Source organism: Nycticebus coucang, chromosome 19 (genome assembly GCF_027406575.1).
Source record: "Nycticebus coucang isolate mNycCou1 chromosome 19, mNycCou1.pri, whole genome shotgun sequence".
NCBI classification, from domain to species: domain Eukaryota; kingdom Metazoa; phylum Chordata; class Mammalia; order Primates; family Lorisidae; genus Nycticebus; species Nycticebus coucang.
In genome coordinates this window covers 55,015,136-55,040,352 of record NC_069798.1, presented here as the reverse complement: position 1 = coordinate 55,040,352, position 25,217 = coordinate 55,015,136, and the positions used below count along the sequence as shown (strand labels likewise).

The 25,217-nt window shown below is 43.8% G+C and overlaps 1 pseudogene; it reads right to left on the bottom strand.

The window, feature by feature from the left end:
• LOC128571721 (O-acyltransferase like protein-like) overlaps positions 1-24,679 on the bottom strand; it is a 45,269-nt pseudogene extending 20,590 nt beyond the window's left edge.
• Positions 24,680-25,217: the final 538 nt, after the last annotated feature.

The window sequence follows — 25,217 nt, the reverse complement described above, 5'->3', positions numbered from 1 at the left end:
TTAAGAAACACTTCTCACTCCTAATCCAGATGCTGACTTTGAAGTTAGGTTTCCCAAGCAGAACTCCCCCATGCTATTAGATCTCCAGCCCCAAACCCTAACTAGCCCATCTTAGCACTGATTGCCATGGCCTATGTGCTCTCTCCTCCAAAAGACCTCTGAACAGGACAGCTGCTCAACCTGGTGCCACACTGCCAAAATAGACCGAAAGAATGAGTTCTGACCTTCCTAGGAGGAAGGCTAAACTTGGTGACGCTTGGAAGAAACCATAAAGACCACGGTGGAAAGAGATAAACAAAAGTCCATTCCTGAGCTTATCCTCCATCTTACCCTATTTGAAGGAAAGTTAAAATAACAACAGTAATCCTGATAGCTTCTATTTAGGAGATCTGACTGTATGTCAAGCACTCTTTTGAGTTCTTTACATACATTATCTCATTTAATTCTCAGGAGAGTCCCACAAAGTAAATGCCACCATTCTTTCTATTTTAGAGATGAAGAAACTCAGGCACAGAAAGGTCGAGACACTTACTCAAGGTCCTACAGCTGGTAAGTGACTAAGCCAGAATGCAGGCTCAGCAGTCCAACTATACAGAGTCTGCTTGCCCACTTCCTGTCAAAGAAGGTTCCAACACTCCCCTTTCTAATTTGCAACAGGATGGTTTAACAAGATGGGCATAGTCCAGAAGTAGCGAGGGCTGGCTTCCAGGTTGGCAAATAACCATGATTTAGAAAATGTATGAATGAAAGGGTCGAACACATGAGCTGAAGCTTCCTTTTCTCCTTTAACTTTGGCCGTCTCCTCTGCTCTGCTCTCACTAATGGCATATTCTACTCCAGTGTTGGAATCCCTTCTGCTCCAACCAAGCACATGTTACTAAGGGAGACCATCATCCTTCCTCCCTCCCCGCCTCTCAGCAGAACGTCCACTGGCCCAAGTGTCAACCAAACTCCTCTCCTGGCCTTATTTTATTTCTATTATGACACATGGTGCTGATTTTCAGGATCCAATTTGCATACAAACAAATTCTCCCATTGAATACAGATTTTGTGAAAATCAGGTGGTACATTTATTTATTTATTTATTTAAGACAGAGCCTCAAGCTGTGACCCTGGGTAGAGTTCTATGGCATCACAGCTCACAGCAACCTCCAATTCCTGGGCTCAAGCTATTCTCCTGCCTCTGCCTCCCAAGTAGCTGGGATTACAGGCACTGACCACAGCGCCCGGCTATTTTTTGGTTGCAGCCATCATTGTGATTTGGCGGGCCCGGGCTGGATTCACGCCTGCCAGCTCAGAAGTATGTGGCTGGAGCCTTAGCTGCTTGAGCCACAGGTGCCGAGCCCAGGTGGTACATCATTTATTAAGATCAGCTGCCCATCAGCTGAGGAATAAGGATGTTTTTGCCAGTGGAAGATACGAGTTTTCATGGTATTTGTTCTAATAGAATTTGAACCATATCAAACAAGCAAAAATCAACTGTATAAGGAAGAAAACTGTTTCTTTTAGTTTATTTTCTTTGGAAACAAGAGGCTTAAAGACTGAAAAATAATAAATTATTACATAAGAATAAGGAAAATTAGATATTAAATAAATAAACCTACCTTATCAGGCGACTGAAAAAGTGTCTGAGTATGAACTTGGGGGTTAGTCCTTTGTCTGAATTCTGAGGCGTCTTTAAAAATGACCTTGCACTTAACCAACCACTAAGAGAAAAAGAATCATCACAGGAATTACTTATCAATATTACGATTCATTGGCTGATGAATTCAGCTGTGTCAATCAGGGTAAAATAAATTACGCTGCAGTAACAAAGCACTTCCAAGTTTTAAAATGATAGTTTTCCCCTCGCTCATGTTACACACCCTTGGGCTCAGAATCTTCCTCACCGTGGAATCCAAGCTGATGGAGCTGCCACCATCTCAAATTCATCAATGACCATGGAAGAATTCAACTGAAACCAGCAATTAAACACTCTAGTCTAAAAGTGACATGTTTAAAGCTCTAGCATAAGAGTTTAAAGCCCTTGGCATAATGGAATGCCAGGTACCACTTGGTCAGAACTAAGGACTGGCCCACTCAACCACAATGGGGCCAGGAAGTGAAACGTTGCTAAGTGTCTGGAAGGCAGACAGAAATATTTAGTGAACAATACTCATGACTATCACATTGGTATTTTGGAATAATAGTGTCAAGGTCTTCTGTTTCTGTAGAAGAACATCATTTTCAAAGTACTTTTGCTAATGAGATGGCTTTTGCTTTGCCAGCCATACCAAACTATTTGCAATAAATGTCTATTGAGGAAATCATTGGATAGATGAATAAATAGTCCTATTAGGTAAAAGGAAAGATATTTTCATTCCTTGTTCCCTAACAGGGAAGTGAGACTTGAAGGTTTTTGAGTTGCCCAAGATCACAGGATTCTTTTTTTTTTTTTTTTTTGAGACCTGTCACCTCAAGCTGTCACTCTGGGTAGAGTGCTGTGGCATCACAGCTCACAGCAACCTCAAACTCCTGGGCTAAAGCGATTCTCTTGCCTCAGCCTCCCAAGTAACTGGGACTACAGGCACCACCACAACACCCGACTAATTTTTGGTTGTAGTTGTCATTGTTGTTTGGCAGGCCCGGGCTGGATTCCAACCCTCCAGCTCAGGTATATGTGGCTGGTGCCTCAGCTGCTTGAGCCACAGGCGCCGAGCCAGATCACAGAATTCTTAACCAACATATCCTGATGACAACAAAGTCATTACTCAGCATGTTCAGCTAAAGAACTTGATGGTGAGCACGTCTGTGAATTTCCTAGCCTTTTGACATTTTATCCCAGTGATCCTTGTGGGAGTTTTCCCAAGGAGCAGATGTATTTCCTAGTGCAAAACAAAGATGTGGGTATCAGGCAGGACTTGGAAGGCACCTTCCAAGGGAGCTCTGGAGAGTCAGGAAGGGTTAGAGAATGTCTTGATTCTCTGCTGGCCAGATTTTCTTTTGAAAAGCAGCAAGTTGCACTTGTTATAATAGGGACGAAATTTATAGAGACATCTAAGAGAGAGCGCTAAGAAGTGGAAGTAGGGCAGCCAATTGTGATTCCGGCCTCCTCTTAATTTCAGGAAAGAAGGAATCGGGGCAGTCTTTTCTTTTCAGAGTATCTGACTTCCCCTCTGCCAATGTGGTTGCTAAGCAAAGTCTGGGTCTTTCTGTGTGTGCCAGCATGCACCACCCAGCCTTCAAGTTCATAAAGAGAGGATAACCAGAGGGACTGGCAGGAAAACAGGCTCTGAACTAGATAACCAGTTACAAGGGGCTGAGACTCATAGTCCTGAGCAGACTTTAACAAAGAAAATCACATAGGTGTCACCTATGGCTCAAGGAGTAGGGTATTGGCCCCATATGCTGAGGGTGGCGGGTTCAAACCCAGCCCTGGCCAAAAAGCTGCAAAAATAAAAAATCACACACTACAGATGGATGAAGCCAGCCCAAGAGGTGGGGAAGGATTACAAAACAGTCACTAACTAATTATTCTTTTTTTTTTTTTTTTTTTTTTTTTGAGACAAGTCTTGCTCTGTCACCCAGGCTGGAGTGTAGTGGTATCATCATAGCTCACTGCAACCTCAAACTCCTGGGCTCAAGGGATCCTCCCACTTCAGCCTCCCAAGTAGCAGGGACTCCAGGTTCACATGGCCCTGCCAGCTAATTTTTTTATTTTTTCATAGAGCAAGGGTCTTGCTAGGCTTGTCTCGAACTCTTGCCCAGGCTGGTCTCTAACACCTTGCCTCAAGTGATCCTCCCACCTCACCCTCTCAAAGTGCTAGGATTGCAGGTATGAGCCACTTCACCCAGCAACTAGTTATTCTGTTTTTTTTTTTTTTTTGGAGATAGAGTCTTACTTTGTCACCCTCGGTAGAGTGCTGTGGCATCACAGCTCACAGTAACCTCAAACTCTTTGGGCTTAAGCAATTCTCTTGCCTCAGCCTCCCGAGTAGCTGGGACTGGGACTACAGGCACCTGCCACAACACTGGCTATTTTTTGGTTGCAGTTGTCATTGTTGTTTGTCAGGCCTGGGCTGGGCTCGAACCTACCAGCCTCGGTGTATGTGACTGGCACACTACTCACTGAGCTATGGGCACTGAGCCATAACTAGTTATTCTTAAAGACAATCACAAATCTTTGTCTTTACCATGTAAATATCAGTGACAGAGTGGTCAAAACATGTTTTCTGCATGAAACAAACTATACTTAGCTGTGGTTCTAACCTTACTAGTTGTGTAACTTGGGCAAATTACTTTCTCACTGAACATCCAATTTCTCATCTGCAAAAATGGGGATGATGTTAGTACTAACTTTATAGGCTTATTGTGAGAATTATATGAGATAAGAGATTTCAAACTCTTAGCATAATAGCAATACCAGGCATCATTATTAGTAATAGTTCCGTTGTTTGAAAGACAATTTTAAATAAAAGGACAGAGAAGCCATTGGGTCAGCCCTGAGATAACTAAAACACAGTCCAAGGCTAGTGAAATACCAAACATCCTAGGAAATTACAAATTCATAAAGACTACATATCTCACACCTGCACTAGTCTGGGGCCAGAAAGCGCTGTGTATGTTCTAAATGATAAAATAGAAACTAAAGGATAAGAAGTCACAGAGAGTAGGGGCGGTACCTGTGACTCAAAGGAATAGGGTGCCGGCCCCATGTACTGTAGGTGGCAGGTTCAAACCCGGCCCCAGCCAAAAACTGCAAAAAAAAAAGTCACAGAGAGTGGCACTGAGAACTGAAAGCAAATAGAGATAAAGAAAAAAAGAAAAGTATTTATTTTTTGTCCCTAGACACGTGTAAGGATCTGCCTCAGCTCTTCCCACCTGGACTCACACAGAGCTTCTCAGACTTTATGAACATCAGGATCACCCAGAGAGCTTGTGACAGCCTAGATCGCTGATCCCAACCCAAGAGGGTCTCTGATTCAGTGGGTTTGGGGAAGCACCCAAGGATTTACATTTCTACCAAGTTCCAGATGACTACTCTCTGAGAACCACTGACAGAAGTTAGGCTGGTCGCAGTGGCTCACGCCTGTAATCCTGCACTCTGGGAGGCTGAGGCGGGTAGATTGCCTGAGCTCACGAGTTGGAGACCAGCCTGAACAAGAACAAGACCTCTGTCTCTAAAAATAGCCGGGCATTGTGGTGGGCACCTGTAGTCCCAGCTACTCCAGAGGCTGAGGCAAGAGAATCTGTTGAGCCCAAAAGTTTGAGGTTGCTGTGAGCTATGAGGCCATGGTCCTCTACCAAGGGCGACAAAGTAAGACTCTGTCTCAAAAAAAAAAAAAAAAAAGTTAAGCACAGAATTTCCTGGCCCCAGACCAATCCAGGTGTGAGATATGTAGTCTTGACATTTATTTATGGTTTTCTTGGAAGTTTGGTACTTCAAACGTCTTGGCCTCTGTATTCACATAATGGATATTACTCAGCCATAAAAAGGAATGAAATGTGGATATATACTACAACGTGGGTGAACCTCAAAAACACCACACTGAGTGAAAGAAGTGGGGTACACAAGGCCACGCATTGGGTGATTCCATATACATGCTATATCTACCCTGTTTCCCCAAAAATAAGACATCCTCCGAAAATAAGACCTACTTACAGGAAAGATAAGACGTCCCCTGAAAATAAGACCTGGCTCATCTTTGGGAGCACACCTTAAAATAAGACATTGTCAGGGAAACAGGGTAGATTGGGTAAATGCATAAAGATGGAAACCAGAGTGGTGGTTTCCAGGAACTGGGGAGCAAAATGATGAAAATATTAATGGGTAAGGTGATGAAAATATTTTGGAACTAGATAGAGCGAGTTTTACAACATTAAAAATACACTAATTGCCACTAAACTTTATACTTTGGTTAATTTTATGCTACATGAATTTTATCTAAGTACAAAAAAAAAAGAAATGGGAATTTAACAATCGTCCCTACTGCATGGGAATATCACGAGAATTAAATAAGATAGCACTTGAAGGCACTTAACGCATTGCTTGACATCGGTCAAACAAGAAACTTCAACTCTTGATTGTTTATTTAAATTAACATAACTTCGGGAAATATCATGCCATTTTCTTAATTTCCCCATGTCACTATCGTGAGACTTGGAAACTTCACCATGGATTTGTACCAGTCTATGGACCAGAATTTGAGAACCAATGAAATAAACAATTTTTTTGAAATAAACAATTTTGATGAATAAAATTGACTTTCGTTAGAGGTCCATGCCATAGAGCCATCCTTACTCAGTTAATAAACCAGAGATACAGAGGTGAGCCATTTCTGATAAGAGTCCTGCCTAGAAATGTACAGAGGAAAGGCCTGGTGAGTGAATGTGGGCCGTTCAGCTTTTCTCACTAAAGTGAGAATGGCAACATGCATCTACACACATCCTGAAACTAACAGCAACCAGCACAACAGTGAAGTAACATAGCTTGGCCTTATTACCTGATCGGGAAAAATGTATCAACCCCGAGGCAGAACGGCCCACTCCGAGAAGAAAGTGAGTTTTTAAGCACTCTGGTTTTCCATTCAAGCACATTATCTGTAGCACAAGACTATGAGGAAAGGGCCAAGGAAGGGGAAGGGAGGGGGGAGGTTAGGGTGGACGGAGGGTAATGGGTGGGGCCACACCTATGGTGCATCTTAGAATGGGTATGGGTGAAACTTACTAAAGGCAGAATACAAATGTCTACATACAATAACTAAGAAAATGCCATGAAGGCTACGTTGAACAGTTTGATGAGAATATTTCAGATTATATATGAAACCAGCACATTGTACCCCTTGATTGCCCTAATGTACACAGCTATGATTTAACAATAAAAAATAATAATAAAAATTTTAAAAAAGCATTGACAAAGCAGCAACTATTTGTGATACGTAACAAATCAAGGTAAACTGATAGAGCATCCCTTGAAATGCTGACGTTTGCTTATTGACATTGGAACGTGCTATTTTCATATTCCTCATATTCATTAGACTAAGTTACTCCCTTTCTCTTTATTTAAAACAAATATAATGTTCCTTAAAGGACTATTAAGACAAAATAAAACCCCTCATTGAACTCCAAAGAAGTCTACAGATGTAAAAATCATGCCAAGTACTGCTTGTAAACTATAAAAATTGTTAAATACCTGTTTTTAGTAATTTAGTAAATTGGTTATCTAAAAAAAGAAAAAAAATCATGAATTGCCTTTGACTAACTGATCACCAATAATTTGGCCTTCATCTTTGTTGCAAATAACTCACATTTTTTTCTTGTCAAAGATGTTTCCATTCATTAATATGAAAAAATAATAATAAATAAATAAATAAGCAGTGTCCTTTTATTTAATGGAAGAAAATCATGTGATCTTCTCTTGTCAGAAAAAGCAAGAGGAACACCTTCACCCTTTGGTTGTGTTCAGAGTGCTTTAAGAATCACTGTAATTGGTGGCACCTGTGGCTCAGTCGGTAGGGCGCCGGCCCCATATACCGAGGGTGGTGGGTTCAAGCCCGGCCCCGGCTGAACTGCAATCAAAAAATAGCCGGGCATTGTGGTGGGCGCCTGTAGTCCCAGCTTCTCGGGAGGCTGAGGCAGGAGAATCGCTTGGGCCCAGGAGTTGGAGGTTGCTGTGAGCTGTATGATGCCATTGCACTCTACCAAGGGCCATAAAGTGAAACTCTGTCTCTAAAAAAAAAAAAAAAAGAATCACTGTAATTCACTTAAAAGGAGAACTTAGATCAGAGACAAAAGGTGGAGCCTGAGGTCCCTAACTGTCATTCGGAGGCTCTGAGCTCCTTTGTGCTCCCTCAGCTCCCCGTGGACTGTCTGTGGACTGGTGCAGATCACCTGGGAGGATTCTTCCAACTGCCCTGGACTAGCCCCTCCCCTCAATTCTGACACCTGTAGGTATCGGTCCCGTGTTTGGAGGGTACCACTGTTATTGATGGGAGGGTAGCAATAGGGGCAAGTTCGAGAAACACTGACTTAATACCAGGGCACCACGTTTATGCTTGTCTGTTTGTCAGGAAGAAAAATACGTTCATTCCTGACTTCATGCAATAGAGGGGCAGGTGGCACCGTAGCTGAGGGTAAGGCATAGGAATCACAGGAGATCTTATAATCATAGGACTCTCATGTAAAACAAATGAGATGATCGTATAGATCACTTTCAGTAGAGGCCGACCCATAGTAAGTGATCATGAGAACTCGGCTACTATTGCCAGCATTTTAAGCCCTGTCCCTTTAAGAATAGTTAATACCATCTACTTAACTTATTCCCTATCATGACAGGAGGGAAAATCCAGCTCCGGCCACCTGGCAGCCAGGTGCTGATCTATACCTAGGAGGAGTTAAAAGAGCCACTGGACACTGGCCTGGAAATCTCATTTATGGACAGCCATGTGCTGTGTCTCCAAGGCAGAAGGAGGCTGCCCATGGGTAATGCTGCCAGCCTCCCATGCCTGGGCAAGCCTGACCCCAGCACACCAGAGTCTCTCTCCCCTGACTGCTGTGAGAGTAAAGGCTCATCAGCCTTCCACACCCAGAGACAGCCACATGGTCATCTGGCTAGTGTGTCCCAGATGATCCAGAGAAGACTCAGGACATGGATGCCATTCAGTGCGGGCAGGTGCCTCTGGGTATTTTTGTGGACCAGATGGCCGGCACATTCTTCTGCCAAGAAAAGCACTGCAGAGCATGAGCCACAGCTCCCAGAATCCCTAGGCAAGAGGAGAGGTGTTACTGTCCACCCCGACAGCCAGACCTATCCATGAACCAACCACCCCACAGCAAGAGGCAGAGAGATCTCGGCCACTGCCCATAGGCCTCTGGCTCTGACCTGGACTGCTTAGTTCAAGCCTCCATATTTGTGTCTTTGTCTATCTGTGGATTTTCATATTTGGTCTCCCTTCCCTTTGAACCTTAACTCTCCCTAACAGACTTGACCTGAGGTTACTGCCCCTCATGCCTTGCACAGAATGCACTGCCCAAGCTCAGGCCCTAAGGATGCTGACCCTTAATCCCAGTCCTGTTTGATGAAGAACACAGAAGTCCATGAGAAACCAGCATGTCACTTGGAACAGCATTCCTGGTGCACTCCCAAGAACAAGCTACTTAACAGATAATGGCCCAAACAGGCCAATGTACAGGCATGAAAATAGAGGGGCAGGTGGTACAGTAGCTCAGGGTAGGGAATAGGAATTACAGGAAATCTTGTAATCAGAGGACTCTCACGTAGAACAAATGAGATGATCTTATAGATCACTTCCAGTAAAGGCTGATGATCTTATAGATGATCTTATGGACCGCTTCCAGTAGAGGCCGAGAACATGGCTATTACTGCCAGCATTTTAAGCCCTATCACTTTAAGAATAGTTAATACCACCTACTTAATTTATTCCCTTTTCTTTTAAATTTAATTTAACCTATCCCAAGAGCCAACCAAGTGGCTGGAATTATGAAGCACAAGCCTCCAAAGCTCAAGTCGTCTCTAAGAGATTCCTGTTTTATCCTGGACGAAGCTCAGCGCCTTAAACATTTTGGGCACTAACAGGTCCTCACAGAATGAAAACTTACAAATGAGATCTGTCTTTCTACCAAACTCTGGTGATCTAAATCAATTTCTTCAGTTAAAGAACTTAATTACCTAACATTTTGAAGCTCCAGCCATAAATAGAAGTTTCTTCCGTGTAAGTTACCCACTGCCTGAAGCTACAGCCCTCGCCCTTTTCATTCAGAAGGATCTTCACTCACCACTGCCTGAAGCTACAGCCCTCGCCCTTTTCATTCAGAAGGATCTTCACTCACCAGGAATCGGCAGTGAGCACAGTGCAGCCAGCAGGTTCCCTCACCTGCTGCCTCCTGGCTCCCCCTCAGCTTCCCGAGAAGCCACAGGCTGCAGTGGAGAGACAGAGGACCTGAGCTCTAAGTTCTTCACTGGCTCTGACCTCAGTTTTCTCACTTTTAGAATGGGCATGAATTTGGGCAGGATTGTTGTGAGGATTCTAGAACAATGTTGAATGTCTGGCCCGATGCCTACTATCACAAGCAACTGCTCTAGGCATTTGGTTGTTAATTTTTTTCCCATCTAAAGTCTCTTCATGGGTGAACTTAACCATCAGTGGTTTATAAAGTCTTCTGAAAATAACTCAGGTCCAGATTGCCTCTCTAAGGTGCATTTTATGAAGTGAAAAGGGTTTGTTTTTTGTTTTTGTTTTTTGAGACAGAGTCTCACTGTGTCGCCCTGAGTAGAGTGCTGTGGCATCACAGCTCACAGTAACCTCAAACACTTGGGCTTAAGCAATTCTCTTGCCTCAGCCTCCCAAGTAGTTGGAACTATAGACATCCATCACAATGCCTGGCTATCTTTTTGTTGCAGTTGTCATTGCTGTTTAGCAGGCCCAGGCTGGGATCGAACCTGCCAGCCTGGGTGTATGTGGCCGGCACCCTAACCACTGAGCTACAAGCCAAATGGAAAGTTTTCTAAATCATAGAGACATGGGGAGGATTGGAAGAAGCAATGCATGTGGTCACTGGTCCACAGAGTGGGGTTCCCCAAGCCAGCAGCTTTGGCATCACCTGGGAACTTGTTGGAAATGCACATTCTCAGGCCCCACAGCAGCCCTACAGAATCGGAATCTTTGGGTTAGGACCCAGCAATCTGTGCAGTAACAAGCCCTCCAGGTGGTTCTGCTGCATGCCCAAGTGTGAGCCCAACTGGCTGTGACAGTGCTTTTAAAAACCTGGCAGGCCCTGTGGAGCTTCTCAGTTATTAGTACTGTGAGGCCACCTTAGGCCACAGACCACAAGGTCAGAGCCCTGATGCCCAGGGGCTAAAACTCATAGTTATTAGTTTCCTTCAGGGAAACCTCACACATCTGCTCATATTTTCCCCATTTAACTAGCAAAGGGTGAGCTCCTGTAACAAGAAACCTCTCTAAGCTAACACAGCCTCAGTGTCATTTTGGGTGAAGAGTTTCATTTTGGGTGAAGAACCTAAAGTTTCAGTTCCTGACACCACACCACGTGTGTCTGCTCTAAATCCTGTAATCTAGCCATAAATTCAGGACCCTGTGGGCTAGCCTAGCACAGATGAATGCAATGGTAAATATCAATGCTGTGTCTCCAAAGCCCTCAGCTCGTCCCTGGCCTCCAGCTTACCTGCTGCTCACTCAGGAAGTCAGTTCAGCCCAGGCAAGTGATCTTGGCAAATTAAAGCTCTTGCCCTTTCTTCCCTCTCCTGGCTTAACTGAAGGGAATGAGAAAAAGAGGAACAAATCTAGGGTGAGGTGAGTACACATCATCTTATTCCATTACTCCAATAAATTTCACTACATGACCCTATTTTATACAGGTAGAAACTGAGGTCAAATAATTTGACCAAGTCAGAGTTGGCAATTGAGACAGGATTGTGATGTGCTCTCTCCACCTTTTCTGACCATGGAACTGTCTACAGGTGCCAGCGGCCAGGGACAGGGAGCTAGAACCACATCATATGAGAGGTAACTGAGAGATTCTGAGACTTGGCAAGACCCTCATAACCGTCCTCAATATCAGATAGGGCTATGATAGAAACCAGGACTCTAGGAGGCCAAGGCAGATGGACTGCTCAAGCTCAGGAGTTTGAGCCCAGCCTGAACAAGAGACCCTATCTCTAAAAATAGCCAGGCATTGAGTAGGCACCTATAGTCCCAACTACGGGAGGCTGAGGCAAGAGAATCGCTTGAGCCCAGGAGCTTGAGGTTGCTGTGAGCTGTGACACCCTGGCAGTGACAAAGAGAAACACTGAAAACCAGGCAAAACGTGGCCCATAGAATGGCAGGAACTCTCCAGCAGTTCTCAACCTGTGGGTTGCGACCCGCTTTGGGGGTCAGACGACTCTTTCACAGAGGTCGCCTAAATACATCCTGCAGATCAGATATTTACATTATGATTCGTAACAGTAACAAAATTACAGTTATGAAGTAGCAACGAAAATAATTTTATGCTTGGGGGTCACCACAACATGAGGAACTGTTTTAAAGGGTCACAGCATTAGGAAGGTTGAGAACCACTGCTCAAGGCCTTCTCAGCTCCTTCTTAGATTGGATCTCTGTTTACACGAACAGCTTTTATTTTGTTTCACTTGGTGTTGGGGCTTTTTGTTGGTGTTGCTTCAGTTTTTATTTTGCCTTAAGACCTGAATGGGATCTGAGAAAAAGCACTGCTCTGCCTTCCTCATGGGGCACACCCCACAGTGGTCACTGTGTCGTATACTCACATTCTTCTGGTCCATTCACTGAAATGTTGTTTTCTTTTTATCCCCCTAGTTGGAGTAAGGAAGGACATTTGTGTGGACCTAAGGGGGATCTGCCAAAAATTATTCCACATGTTCTAAAGCTATGTGCATGACCGAGCTATCTGTGTGTGAGAGAGATACAAATAGAATAGGCAGGCAAAACTGAAGGTAATTCTTTTCACTTTTTACTAGAACATAACACAGTGTGACCCACTGAAATCCAGCCTCTCACTGCACTATGCTAGGTTATCTATTTCTGGCTCTGACATACTCTGCTGTATGAATTAGCATGTGTTACACACTCCCCTGGTTTCAATTTATATATAATAAATCATTTACCGTGGTGATGACAGAAAGCTTCTATGGGTCATGTGTGTAAATACGACACTGAAAATAGACATTAGGATTCTGGAACTGTCCCTTGGAGAATTACTACAGTGAAACCCCAAGTTCTATTTTAATCTAGTCTTTGATTAGCACAAAAACACACTGGATAATTGTACCCAAGAAATAAAGCAGCCTTTTTAGTGACCTTGCCTGGCCTTAACACACTGATGGTAAACAAAGACTGAATTGTAAACAGCGGAGATCCAACCTCCACGCTGACATTTAGAAGTTGCTGGACATTCACTAGAATCCAGCAGTTATGTTCCCAGTTACCTCTCTTGGGTGGTCTTAGTTTCATTAAGATGCTTACTTTTTCCTCTGCTTGGGGTGTCTGGCAGTGAGAGATGGGTCAGGCAGTGTGTCCATGTGACCCTGTTTCTTTGTTCACAGCTCCCTGCCTCCCTCAAAGGCAGACTCCCGTAGCTGGCCGAAGATGCCTCATGTTCTGGCAATGTACTGAAGTCTGACCCCCACCCCCTGGCTGCCACATACAGTGTTCCAGCCAAAGGAAGGGTGAGACCCAGCAAGGTGATGAACCTGCAGGGAGAAGACACACCACACCAAAATGAGAAAACAGCCCCACGGAAAACAAAATCGCTTAGTATTTATGTAGATAAATATTTCTCAATTTTAAGGGTGAAGAATAACATTCTAAGAATAAAAATAATGACAGACAATGAAAAAATGCTCATCATCCTTAATCATCAGAGAAATGCAAATCAAAACTACTTTGAGATATCATCTGACTCCAGTAAGATTAGCCCATATCACAAAACCCAAAAACCAGAGATGTTGGCGTGGATGTTGAGACATTGCTGGTGGGAATGCAAACTAATATGGTCCTTTTGGAAAGATGTTTGGAGAATACTTAGAGATCTAAAAATAGATCTGCCATTCGATCCTATAATTCCTCTACTAGGTATATATCCAGAAGACCAAAAATCACATTATAACAAAAATATTTGTACCAGAATGTTTATTGCAGTCCAATTCATAATTGCTAAGTCATGGAAGAAGCCCAAGTGCCCATCAACCCACAAATGGATTAATAAATTGTGGTATATGTACACCATGGAATATTATGCAGCCTTAAAGAAAGATGGAGACTTTATCTCTTTCATGTTTACATGGATGGAGCTGGAACATACTCTTCTTAGCAAAGTATCTCAAGAATGGAAGAAAAAGTAGCCAATGTACTCAGCCCTACTATGAAACTAATTTATAGCTTTCACATGAAAGTTATAACCCAATCGTAGCACAACATTATGGGGAAAGGGGCAACGGAGGAGAGGGGATAGGGAGGATGGCTGGAGGGAGGGTAATTGGTGGGACTACACCTACGGTGTATCTTAGAAGGGTACAGGTGTGGGCGGCGCCTGTGGCTCAGTGAGTAGGGCGCCAGCCCCATATGCCGAGGGTGGCGGGTTCAAACCCAGCCCCGGCCAAACTGCAACCAAAAAATAGCCGGGCGTTGTGGTGGGCGCCTGTAGTCCCAGCTGCTGGGGAGGCTGAGGCAAGAGAATCGCATAAGCCCAAGAGTTAGAGGTTGCTGTGAGCCGTGTGACGCCACGACACTCTACCCGAGGGCAGTACAGTGAGACTCTGTCTCTACAAAAAAAAAAAAAGAAGGGTACAGGTGAAACTTACTAACTGTAGAATATAAATGTCTGAATGCAATAACTAAGAAAATGCCATGAAGGCTATGTTAATCAGTTCAATGAAAATATTTCAAATTGTATATAAAACCAGCACATTGTACATGATTGCATTAATGTATATAGCTATAATTTAATAAAAAAAAAAAGAAAAAGCTACAAAGGAAAATATGAACGGATTTCACATAACTCCTTATTATAGTTGTTTTGAAAATTGCAAATTAACAAAAAAAAAACAAAAAACTGGCGTGGCACCTGTAGCTCAGCAGCTAGGGCATCAGCCACACACACCAGAGCTGGGGGTTTTGAGTCCAGCCCGGGCCTGCCAAACAACAGTGACAACTACAACCAAAAAATAGCCGGGCATTGTGGTGGGTACCAATAGTCCCAGCTACTTGGGAGGCTGAAGCAAGAGAATTGTTTAACTCCAAGAGTTTGAGGTTGCTGTGAGCTGAAGCCACAGCACTCTACCGAGGGCAACATAGTGAGACTCTGTCTCAAAAAAAAAAAAAACAAAAAACTGTGCGGTCCTGTGGCTCAAGGAGTAGGGCACTGGTCCCATATGCCAGAGGTGGTGGGTTCAAACCCAGCCCCAGCCAAAAACTGCAAAAAAAAAAACTGAAGAAGATGACATGACTTTGTAGCTGATATGACTAAAGATAAATATCCTTTATGTAAATCATGAGCCTTAAAAATCAATAAGAACCCAACTAACACACACAGAAAAGGGTGTGGAGGATATGATTTACAAAAAAATATATATAAATGGCAGATAAATTTAGGAAAGAAAAATATCTCACTACCAGTCTTTTAAAGATGTAAATTAAACCAATTTATTCACCTATCAAATTGGTTCTCATTTTAATAAAGGCAGTGGCACTTGATGCTGGTGAGAGGGTGAGGGAACATACGAGGATGTTTGATTTTTTGCTAGGGGCAAGATAAATGAATTGCTCAGGACAAAAACATCAAATTATTCAAGAGTCAGGACCCAGGATTCTATCCCTATTTAATGTGCCCTAAGGAATGGTCCAAGATGTAAAGAAGCAACGAGCAAGATTGCTGTAGAAGGAGAGGCCATGCCTCAGATTAAACAAATTAGTCTTCAGTGGTCACATGCTGGCTAGGAATCGGCAGGCACCAGACACCTCCCTGCACTCACCACCTCCTCAACTTGACCTAATTTTCATAGATGGGACATGTTCCACATGTCCATAATAGTACTGTAGGTCTAGTTCCTCATGTTGACCACTTCTGTATGTTGACCGGCTTGTCACAGTCCCATGAGTGGTCAACTCTAAATACTTCTACTGTATTCTGGGACGGGACATATCCCTCAGTAGTTCTGAAACCAAATCACATCTGGGTGTGTCCAGCCTTCCCCTTGAACCCCTTATCATTTTCTTGTTTAAGGTAAATGGTGATCTCCCTGTGTCTGCTCAAGTTGCTAGAATAAAACACCAAAGACTGGATAATTTACAGACAACAGACATTTATTTATATCTCATGGTTCTGGGGGGGGCTGAGAAGTCTAAGATCAAGGTGCAGGTAGATTCAGTGTCTGGTGAGGGCCCGCTTACTGGTTCACAGATGGCGCCTTCTAGCTGTGTTCTTGCCTGGTAGAAGCAGCTAGGGAGCTCTCTAAGGTCCCTTATAAAGAGGCACTGATCCCATTCATGAGGCTCCACCTTTGTGATCTAATCACCTTTCAGAGGCTCCAGCTCCTAATACCATCACATTGGGGGTTAGGTTTCAATGTGAATTTTGGGGAGACACAAACATTCAGACTGTAATACCCTGCAAACAGGCAGCACTGGGCAGACATTCAAAGAATGAAATTATATGTGTAAATGCAGTCAATGAGGGGGTGTTGGTAAAAACAGGACTAACAGATAATATCCCAACCAGGTCCCTCAGATGCCCGTACTCACAGACACACGGCAGCAAACGTGTCCAGGGGGAACATACCAGCAGCACCTCTGGTCATACTCCCACCAGATGAGAAGGAAGAATTTTTTGTAAAGAGAGACAGGGAAGGGGTCAAAAATGAAGTATTTCTGAATCTTAAAATATCTACCGGGAAAGAAAAAGATTATAATACTTTAATTTGCAATAATGCTTTATATATTTTGCTTTCATAATTATTATTTCAAAACAAAATTTCAAAAGAGCAAAGGGATTTTAATATGTCTGATTTACAGATGGGGCAAATTATTTGCACAGAACTAGGAACTCTTAGCCCAGCTGGGATTGGACATGGGTCCCCAGAATTCTTAGCCTACTCCCAAATCCCAGGGCACAGCACTAGGAAGGACAAACATAAAAATGTGCCACTACTGGGCGGCGCCTGTGGCTCAAGGAGTAAGGCGCCGGTCCCATATGCTGGAGGTGGCAGGTTCAAACCTAGCCCCGGCCAAAAACCACAAAAAAAAAAAAAAAAAAAAATGTGCCACTACTGGCTCAAATTTATTTGTGAACATGTCCTCCCAAGACAGAGAGATGCAATGTAAGATGAAAAAACATAATGGAAGCCCACAGTCAGGGAAAGGTACCATCTAAATTGAAGCAAAGAAGGAAACATCAACTTCAGACACAGCTGATGAAGAAACTGGCAGAAACTGTGGAGATCTTTTCCGTAGGACTAGGGCAGTGTCTCAAACTAGCAAGCCTCAGAATGAACTGGAAGGCCTGGTAAATGGACTGCTGTCCGCCTCCCCTACCTACAGACTTCTGATCCAGGAGGTCTGGGGCAGGACCTAAGACTTTCCATTTCTAATAAATTCTCACATGTTCCTACTACCAGACTTGGAGCACACTATGAGAACCAGGATGGTGACACCATTTCCCCTCCTGGGAAAATAGGGATAATAATAGTACCTACATCATAGGGTTGTTATGAGAACTGACCCTGTAACTGTAAAGCACTTAGAACAGTGCCTGGCATGCAGTAAGAGTTTAATAAATGTTGGGTGTTCCTTGTGCTGCCTCATCTCACCACACCACATTGCCTAGACTTGGATTCAGAGCTTGCTGTGTGACCCTGGGCAAGTCACTCAACTTCTCTGGGTCTCATTTCCTCATCCGTGTAACAAGGAAGGATGAGCTGGACACAGTGTTTTCTTTTTTTTTTGTAGAGACAGAGTCTCACTGTACCGCCCTCGGGTAGAGTGCCGTGGCGTCACACAGCTCACAGCAACCTCTAACTCTTGGGCTTATGCAATTCTCTTGCCTCAGCCTCCCGAGCAGCTGGGACTACAGGCGCATGCCACAACGCCCAGCTGTTTTTTGTTGCAGTTTGGCCAGGGCTGGGTTTGAACCCGCCACCCTTGGCATGTGGGGCCGGCGCCCTACTCACTGAGCCACAGGCGCCGCCCGACACAGTGTTTTCTAATATCCATTCCACCTCCAACTTTCACAGTTCCCATGAATTAATGACCTGAGGGTTTCAGAAATATCCAAGAAGTCTGATGAAAGATTAATAACGTGATTAATCATGATTCTGAATTGTAAGCCATGAAGGGTGGAAACAAGAAGTGCTGTCCGTGTATCCTGATCCCTGGCCAAGAATGGGAGTGCTTGGTCCAGGTTACTAGCCAGTCCCCACAGTGCGCCTGGCAGCAGAAGTCCTCACAATCCAATGCCATTTGCTCTGAACTGATGTTCCTCAAAGCTACTTCCCGTTAGATTTGAATCTTCCAAATAAACACTTCCACTGGAAAAGAAGCATACTGGCCAGCCAGCACATGTCTGCTTCCCTCGGAAATCCTATTTCTAATTTTAAAGGAATCAAGTGGTGTGTGTGTGTGTGTGCGTGTGTGTGTGCCAACCACATCCTGGTTCGAAATCCTGCCATTGTACGTAAGTCCAATTGGCCTATACACATTCGATCAGTCTCAAGTGTCTACACCAGTGATTTTCAACTGGTGTGCCATGAAAATTTTTAAAGATCATTAATTAAATTATTTTTGAAAGATATTCAAAGCACTGTAAGTATATTCTTTTTTTGATCAACATAGATAGTGTGGAAGTTTAACTATAGGTTCAAGTGTGCCGTGAGATAAAAACAGTTGGAAAATCCGGATCTACACTGTGCCAGATTCCAGGTCTACATGGTAAAATACAAAACTTTTATGGAAAACCTCTGTTGGATCTCTCCCCCCTGCCACATTTCTCACCCCACCCGGACCTCTTCACTAACACAAGGCCAGCTCGAGCCCTCTCTGTAAAGTCCTCCCTCCCCCACGTCCCACAATGCCTCTGATTTTACATAGCCATCCCCAGCCCTCAGGTGAGACTGAACATTTCTTTCCTGACTGTGTCCTAAAAGCAGGCACACATATTCTTCTCCCTGACTAAATTGTAGGTTTTTTGAAATAAGTGACTCCCAATTGTTTGAATCTGCCCCCCAGAGCATATATGTAATGTCTCCTACAAAGGCCAGATATGAAATTGCTCAATAAGTATTTTCTGAATTAAATTGAAAATAGAAAATGGTATTCTGTAAAATGGTTTGGATTCCTTTTGAATGCTTAGTCGGAAAGGCAATTCTGTGGGTAAGAATTTTCATAGTCATAGTCGGACAGGCAATTCTGTGGGTAATTCAAGGATTTACCATTGAAAGAGCCCAACTGTCCCTATCAGCCCAGGGAGTTCACCAAGAGAGTTGCGGGGAGTCCTCCTGTGCAGTGCTGGCACCACTGTCCTGCCAGCTAGACCTGGTCATTCTAACAGGCAAGCAAGGAAAACTTAGCCTAACAGAGTGTAAGAAAGAAGATCGTTTTAAGCTTATTTAAAGGCCCGTTATGCTGTTACTGTTACTTTACTTATTGGAAAGAATGTTATTGATTCTAAGCAGTTCAGAATTCACTGCTTTTGGGCACTACAAATAGGAACAGTGTGATCATCATAAAATATTATAAAGTTTCTGATGGGACAGACTTACAGTAAGTTCTGAGAATGGAAGTAAGTCACCCTTCAGGGCTGTGTCTGAGTGAAATCTGCCAACTCTGTGTTAAACGACCCCTTAAAATAAGCCCCTACTTTTTCAGCTCTTGGTGCAGTTCCTTTGATCAGATGTCACTTTCCTCACAATTAAACTTCAGCAGGATTTGTCTGACGCTTGTCAAGTTTGCTATACTTGCAGGGCCTAGGCTAAGTGGCTGTGAGTCACCATCTTGCCAGCTTCCTGGTGCATTTCAGGAAACTTGGATCATCTAGCCAGATTAGGAGGTAGATCCCAGGTGGTGTTCTGGGTTGAATGTGTTTCTCTAAAAAAAGTTCAAGTCCTAATCCACGGTACCTATAAACATGACCTGACCTTATTTGGAAATAGAGTGTTTGCAGATGTAATCGACATAAGATGAGGTTATATGAGGTAAGGGTGGGCCCTAACTCCAGTTTGACTGGTGTCCTCATAAGAAGGAAATTTGGACACAGAGAGACGTAAGAAAGAACACCACATGTCAACTGTGGTAGAGATTGGCGTGACATATCTACAGGCCAAAGAGTGCCAAGAGCTCCTGGCAGCCATCACCAACCACAGAGAGCCAGAACAGACTCTTCCCTCAGAGCCTCCAGAAGGAACCCATCTCATCAACATCTTGACTCCAGACTTTCAGTCTCTACAACTGTGAGAGTAAATTTCTGTTGTTTCAAGTCACCCAGTTGGTGGTCATTTGTTACAGCAGCCCCGAGACATGATTGTAGTGAGTGGCACCAAAATAAGGGATCTAGATGTTTAGGGAAACGGCCAATCACTGAGTTTCACAGTCATTGTGCTCAAGTTTAATCTAATCTAGACTCTGAACACTCCAGTTTTTTTTGTGTGTGTTTTTTTTGGGGGGGGGATTTGAGACAGAGTCACCCTTTACTTTGTCACCCTCAGTAAAGTTCTATGGCCTCATAACTCACAGCAACCTCCAACTCTTGGGCTTTAGCGATTCTCTTATCTCAGCCTTCCAAGTAGCTGGGACTTACAGGTGCCTGCCACAATACCCAGCTATTTTTTTAGAGATGGCTATTTTTTCACTCTTGCTCAGGCTGGTCTCAAACCTATGAGCTGGTATGAGCCACCTCCCCTGGCCTAAACACTCTAGTTGATACATTTTTATTCTCAGGAACTCATATAAAGTCTGTTGGATGAAACTTTATAACATTCTTTGACAATGACTATGGAGTACTCTACCCTCACCTTTGGCCAAAAGCAGTATGTTCTGACCTGCTCAGGGTCTTCCCCGCTCCTGCAATGCTGGCCGGTTTGTTCTCAGCCCATCTACTGTCTGCCTGCTCTCCTGCTCTGGTGGAGTCAAGTCTGTGCAAACAGCTTCCGCCTGGTATTGCTGAGCTGGTCACCCCCACATCTGTAGAGGAAATATTGGCAACTCCATCAAAAAGCTTTAAGGAATAGCTGACAAATCTTTTCCAGATGGGAACCTTTTTCCCCTGGGCAAAGACCTTCGGTTTCTATCCACTGCCTCTGTGCAGAAGCTGGAGAAATGCTTTGGCAGCAAAAGCTAAATTCCACTAATACATCCACCCATGTCAACTCAGCTCTCCAACTTTTCTTCTTCCGCTTCCTCAGCGAGAAGGCGACTTTCACAAAATACCTTTGTATTGATCATTATTTCTAATATTCCACTTTATTACAGTGCCAACTCCTGCTAGTAAGCTTAACATTAGTCTGAAAACTAGGATAGTTGATAGATCTCTTAAATAAGCAGGACCATTAACTCATTAGACATAGGAAGTCACTTATTCTCTTAAAACGCTAACTTAACAATAACTCTGCAAATTTGTCTTTTGTAGGATAGTTAGGGTATATCCAACAAGAATTAAAATTTGAATTTAATTTATAACAATCTGGTGGGGGGGGTTGGCAACACATGAACTACTTGGCCAGATAGATAACGCACCCAAAGCAGTAGGAATCTTCACAAATTCAGTGGACAATTTAAGGTTGTCAAAAATGAACTGCAATATCAACATTTTAAAGAACTCCTACTAATACATCAAGTTAGTTCAGATTTAGATGACCGGAATAAATATAAAAGACACGGGTGGCCAACAGTTTGGGCTTTAAAGCTCTTGTTTGGAAAATTTTGAAAGACTTAGAGGAAGTCAAACCAGTTTCCATGGAGACTAAAGTGTATTCCTTCTGCATATCTAAGGACAGAGGGATTATAAGGCCATAGAGCATTAGAGCCAGGCTGGACCCACCCTTTCCTGGCCAGAGGAAGAGATTGAAGCTTGGGGAGATTAAGTGATTGGCCCAGGATCACACAGCTGGGGAGGTGACAACCAGGATCAAATACTGGGCTCTTAACACTAATCCCTTACAACACACTGAACTCACACAATCCTGGTTCAGAATGGCCTTGAGGACTTGGCAGGTGACAGACTGCCACACATGGGCCAGAGCACAGAACACTCACAATACAGACACCAGACCCCACCCACCTCCTTTCTGCAGGCCTCACCAGGCAGCCGTGAGTGTGAGAACACTGTTAAACTTTAAACTTGCATTACATAAAGACTCAGCTTCTGCCTCCTCCCCATTACCCTTCTCTTCCTTCCTGCCTACCACCATTTCCATTCCAGCACTTCCTGAGCTCCCCGAAACTCCTTTAGTCTCGGTTTTTTGGATTGATCAGGACAAAAGGTAGCATCAGTCCTGAAGGAATTGCCTTCCTTGGTTCTAAGGAATGGGGGGTTTTCTAACTTCATGATGAGGCGATAGTTCCACTGGGTATTCTTCTGTCCGTACCTACCCAGCTGAGACATCACAGCCACATCCTCTTCGGCACAGGAATCAGGGACACACACGCCCACGCTGTACTCGGCTCCATCCTGGGAAACACAATGCGACAAGGTGCTTTCATGTCAGTGTTCACAGCATGTTTGCATGATCATTGCCAGGGAAGGCTGCTGGCAAGTAGGCAGCCTGGGAGAGGGAAGAGCAGAGCGTTGGAAGTAGAAACGCTTTCTAACTTCTCAAGAGATGGCTTTTCCATTACAGAGTGGCTCCCGGGAATTGCCAGAGCATCAGATGCACCCACACTTAAATTAAAATATACCCTGAGGCTTAATGTGGCTGATATTTAAAAAGCAGCTGTTACTTTTGGATAATCTGCCCCAGTGCTCCCTCTTCCATATTAGAGGTCATTAAGAGTTGACTCTCCTACAGTTTTTAATACAATTTCCAAGTTGCCATTTCTTGGTAGCAAGATCCAATAAATCAAGTACAGATTTTATTAATAAATAAAAGCAATCATTATAATGACTGTGCCAATAAAGAAAACATCAAATTATAAATAAAAATGTCTGGGATGGTTCTTCTAAACATATTAAATTGTGGGATTGTGTAGGCCTGACCTTTTGCTCTGATATCAAAACCATTAATCTGCTTTGAAAATCACATTTGTACACATGATTAAACCCTCAAAAAAAATCACTGCCCCCTTCCTCAGCGGACAAATGGAACTTGGTGATAATCTCCCCATCTCTACAGTTAACCAGTGTAAAATTGTTTATAACATTCGTATCAGAAAGCTGGAGTTTTTATTGTGATTTTACGCATTTGTTATTAGCCAACTACTAATGTCGTTTGCATAATATCTTTGCGTTTCTTAAGAAGTCAAGCCTTCCCTAGCTTGGTTGGTTGGTTTGTTTGTAGCAGGGAAAGGATTAACATGCTTTGAAGATAGTGAACCCTGCGACCTTGGTCAACTGACTTGGGACATGACTTTCATGAAAACATTCCTATCTGCTAGGATTACCTCGAATTTGTGTTTAGAGCTCTGTTTCTGGCAAAGGGGTTAAGGCTAAAGTGATGATGTCTTACATCCTGCCCTGTGTGGGGAAAAAAAAAATTACTGATGGTGATAGGGTTCGTAAACTGTGTTTTAAGTTCCCGGGTTTGACCCACACTCTCCTACACGATGATGTGGTTCCATGACAGCAAGATGCAGAGCAAGGATTTAGCCTGGGAGAACAATGAGTGCCCTTGAAACCCCAAGGACAGGACAGTCCCAGCAGCACTTGAGCCTGACAGGGACAGAAGAGGGCACCGAAGAACTCAAAAAGCATCTACAGGATTTGCTACTGAAGTGGCTGGCCGGGGCCCAGCCCTGGATTCCCCATGACGGTCCTGCAGAGGTCCCACACTAGGCAGCGTACAAGAAGGAGCATCTCAAGGCCAGTGTGGTTTGTGAACAAGTGCCTCAGCTAAGACCCCACACTCAGAAGACACTGAGCTGGTTTCTGCTAACTATTTAAAAAATTGTTTTAAGGCGAGGCACAGTAGCTCAAACCTGTAGTCCTAGCACTCTGGGAGGGTGAGGCAGGTGGATTGCTTGAGCTCAGGAGTTCAAGACTAACCTGAGCAAGAGCAAGACTCCCCCCCCCATCTTTACTAAAAACGAGAAAAACTGAGGCAAGAGGCTCAGTCGAACCCAAGAGTTTGAGGTTGCTGAAAGCTATGATACCATGGCACTCTATCAGGATAAGGTGCCAGAGTGAGAATCTGTCTCAAAAAAATAAATAAATAAAAATAAAATTTAGTTTTCACTTTTTGCAAAACATCATGATAGCTTTTTGGTTTGTTTCTTTTTTTAATTAAGAAAAGCCATCGTGGCTCGGCACCCGTAGCACAGTGGTTACGGTGCCAGCCCCAGAACACCGAAGCTGGTGGGTTCGAACCTGGCCTGGGCCTGCTAACACAACAATGACAACTGCAACAACAAAAAATAGCCAGGCACTGTGGCAGGTGCCTATAGTCCCAGCTATTTGGGAGGCTGAGAATAGCTTAAGCCCAAGAGCTTGAGGTTGCTGTGAGCTATGACATCACAGCACTCTACCTAGGGCGACAGCTTGAGACTCTATCTCAAAAAAAAAAGAAAGAAAGAAAGAAAAGCCATCGATGGAATTGTATATTGTTCCATATCATGACATTCACTTACCCTTCAAGAGCAAGCCTTGCAGCCCCACACTCTCCTGCAGCATGTGAAGCGTGCAGTACCATCCTCGGAAGCGCTCCTCAAGAGCGCGGGCAGAGAGGCACTCACTGTACGATCCCAGCCTGTCCAGGTGTCCGTTGAGAACATTGCTCCCCAGCTTCCCCCATGGAGTCATACACTGAATTTCAAAGCAAAAGAAGTTTGGGAAATGAGCCTCGTGTCACTTTTAAATGAATGTGTAAGCACTGAGTTCCATGTTTCCAACCTGTCAAACCTACGTGACAGAAAAAAAGAAGAGAGACCGATCTGCCCAGCTGCCACTGTTGGCACCGTACGCACGCAGCCTCTGTCACGGTGGTGAAGGGGACCACCAGTCTGTCAACCATTGCTTAAAAAGATGAAGGGTTTGGTTTCTTTGCTTTCTACCCCACAAATGCTCATGTCTTGCAAAAAATTGTATCTCGTTTTATGGGACCTTACTCTGGAAAGAGTTTTTTTGGGTAATCTTCAGAGCAGAAAGGTGGGTGATGAAGCTCCCCAGTTGGTGGCATTCTCAGCTCTGCTCCTGCCAAGTCCGGCTTCTGTTTGTTCCTGTGTAAGTATTTCCATTTTCCTTTATTTTCAAAATTCATTTCTTTTCACCTTTTTTCATCTCTTCCTTTCCCTTTCCTAAATGCAGCCCCCACATGTTCGCTGTGTACCCTCTGCTGTGTAAGTGTTCTTGTCTTGTCATTTATATGAACGGTTCTGTGCCTCTAATATCCTGTTTTATTACATACATTGCTCAGTGCTACATCTTTTACTATTTTATGACGGTAAGGTGCACGTGTAGTCCAGGGCTTCCAGGCACAGTAGAATAACCTTTGATTTAGCTATTCCCCACATGATGGACACACAGATGACTCCAACCCACACGAATGCACC